This window comes from Microtus ochrogaster, chromosome 8, assembly GCF_000317375.1.
Source record: "Microtus ochrogaster isolate Prairie Vole_2 chromosome 8, MicOch1.0, whole genome shotgun sequence".
NCBI classification, from domain to species: Eukaryota; Metazoa; Chordata; class Mammalia; order Rodentia; family Cricetidae; genus Microtus; species Microtus ochrogaster.
The window spans coordinates 11621366-11624117 of record NC_022015.1 but is presented as its reverse complement, the minus strand read 5'-3'; the positions used below and the strand labels follow the sequence as shown (position 1 = coordinate 11624117).

General features: G+C 35.4%; 1 pseudogene; it reads left to right on the top strand.

The window, feature by feature from the left end:
• Positions 1–1520: 1520 nt before the first annotated feature.
• On the top strand, positions 1521–2467 carry LOC102000415 (annotated as a pseudogene).
• Positions 2468–2752: the final 285 nt, after the last annotated feature.

The window sequence follows — 2752 nt, the reverse complement described above, 5'->3', positions numbered from 1 at the left end:
CAAATTTGTGTACACATTCAGCCAAAGGCTAACAAGCTTTCCCGCTTTGAAATACTTTGTGGGGATTTATAGTCAATCTGTGCCATGCTAGATGAACCTTCACAAACCTCTTAACTTATTAGTTTAAATATTTATTGATCAGTGTCCTCTGTTGAATGTCATGTGAATTTATCCCATCACACTCCTGTTACAAAACACTATGAGATTGGGAAAGCATTTGGTGTGTTTTAATAAAAAATTACTAATAGCATGCCAAATATTGTTCATATTTAACATGACGATGAAATTGCTATTTCAAGGTACTTTAAAGAAAAATGATCTATATAGAAATATTTAAAATGTTTAATGAACTTACTACAGGAAGTTACATTTGCAATTTTAGTGTGATCTCTGTTTTATTTCTTCTCAGTTCTAATAAGAGAATTTATATTCCTTTTAAAAGTTAATTAAGACTTACAGAAATGATAGACTTCGTGACCAGTGTCACCAGCAAAGCACCACAATATGTATTAACCATTAGAAAGCAGAAATGCCACTCTGATGTCTGTGCTTAATTTGAGTGTGCCCTCAATTGCTTGGCCACTCATAATTATTTGTAGTAACTAAAAGGAATACTCTGAATTCAAAATGTCTAGTATTCATATCTACTGCACCTTTTAAAAGATTTATTCTTTGATTTTATGTTTATGAATGTTGCCTATGTTATGAATGTTATATATATATATATATATATGTATGTATGTATGTATGTATGTATGTATGTATTTGCACCACATATATGATGCCTGGTTTCAGTGAAGACCGAATGAGGACATTAGGTCCCCAGAACTAGAACCTCAGACTGCTGTGAGAAACCATGTGAGTACTGGGGATCAGACCCTGGTTCATTGCAAGTGCAAAAAGTGCTCTTAATTAGTGAACCATCTCTGAAGCCCAATAATTTGGTTAGTTATTATATAAATCTAAGAAAACATAAAATACTTTTGTGTTATAAAATGGAATGTATAAAAATGTAATGATATTTAATGGAATAAGAGTAGAAAATGTACAATAATTTTTAAATCCTATGATGGAGATGTAGTAAGCATTTAATAAAAGTTAGCCATTATTTCCCTCTTCAAATTGTCTGCTCTTACATTTTGTTATATTTATAATAAGTATATTGCTATCTTCTTAAGGTTAACACTATTTATATTTACTTATGGATTAATTTGTATGAAGGGATGATTCAGAAAGCAGGTATGTTTTACTATAAATATGTGTAAATAAAATTTATTTATTCTTTGTAACAAATTCCTAACATTTCTATGTAAATAGTTCTGAAGGAATTATTATACACAGATCCATGAATTATGAAAACCTAGGTAAAACATCCATTGTAAGTACAATTTTAAAATATATTTTTATATTACTTGGTAATGCTCTCTATGTATGATTAACTGAAATGAAGTGATCTATTTTTAAACGCCATCTTATAATTTGTCAATCATGGTCTGGTTCTGTCAGGAGCTACACTATCCCATGGCTTTCCTGGAGGAAGGGAACCACACTGCAGTGACAGAGTTCATTTTATTGGGATTGACAGATGACCCAGTCCTTAAAGTCATCCTCTTCACCATCATCCTCTGCATCTACCTGGTGACTGTGTCTGGGAACCTCAGCACCATCCTTTTCATCAGAGTCTCTTCCCAGCTCCATCACTCCATGTACTTTTTTCTCAGTCACTTGGCTTTTACTGACATAGGCTACTCATCTTCTGTCACACCCAATATGCTTGTCAACTTCCTGGTAAATCAAAGGACCATCTCATATCTTGGATGTTTTATACAGTTAGGCTCAGCCGCTTTTTGGGGGGCAGTTGAATGCTTCCTTCCGGCTGCCATGGCTTATGATTGCTTCATAGCAATTTGCAACCCATTGTTTTATTCAACCAAAATGTCCAGACAAGTCTGTATTCAGTTGGTTGCAGGAACTTACATAGGGTTTTTTTTTCAATGATACCTCTGTCACACTTTGATTTCTTTCTTTTGTTTTCTGTGGACCAAACAGAGTCAATCACTTTTTCTGTGATTTTGCTCCTTTGGTGGAACTCTCTTGTTCTGATGTCAGTTTCTCTGCAGTTGCTACCTCATTTTTTGCTGGATCAGTAAGCATGGTCACAGTCCTTGTCATTGTTGTTTCCTACACCTACATCCTCATCACCATCCTGAAGATGCGCTCCACTGAGGGCCGCCACAAGGCCTTCTCCACCTGCACCTCCCACCTCACTGCAGTCACTCTCTACTATGGGACCATCACCTTCATTTATGTGATGCCCAAGTCCAACTACTCTACTGAACAGAACAAGGTGATGTCTGTGTTCTACATGGTGGTGATTCCCATGTTGAACCCCCTCATTTACAGCCTCAGGAATAATGAGATTAAAGGTGCTCTGAAGAGACAGCTTCATAAGAAAATATTTTCTTAGTGCAATCTATTGTTTTATAAAACATAATATAATTGGACTAGAGAGGGAGGGGGAGAGGAGTAGGGGGAGGGGGAGAAGAGTGGGAGGAGGGGGAGGGAAATGGGAGGCTGGGAGGAGGCTGCAACTTGTCTTTTTTTCCTTTTCTCAATAAAAAAATAATGCAAAAAAGCCATAATATAAAGATAATTATTCAAGACCAATGGTACCTTTAACTCAGAATAGTTATAAGTTTCTTATAACTTTGGTACTCATCTCTTTTTCTTCCAGTATATATAGATATTATAT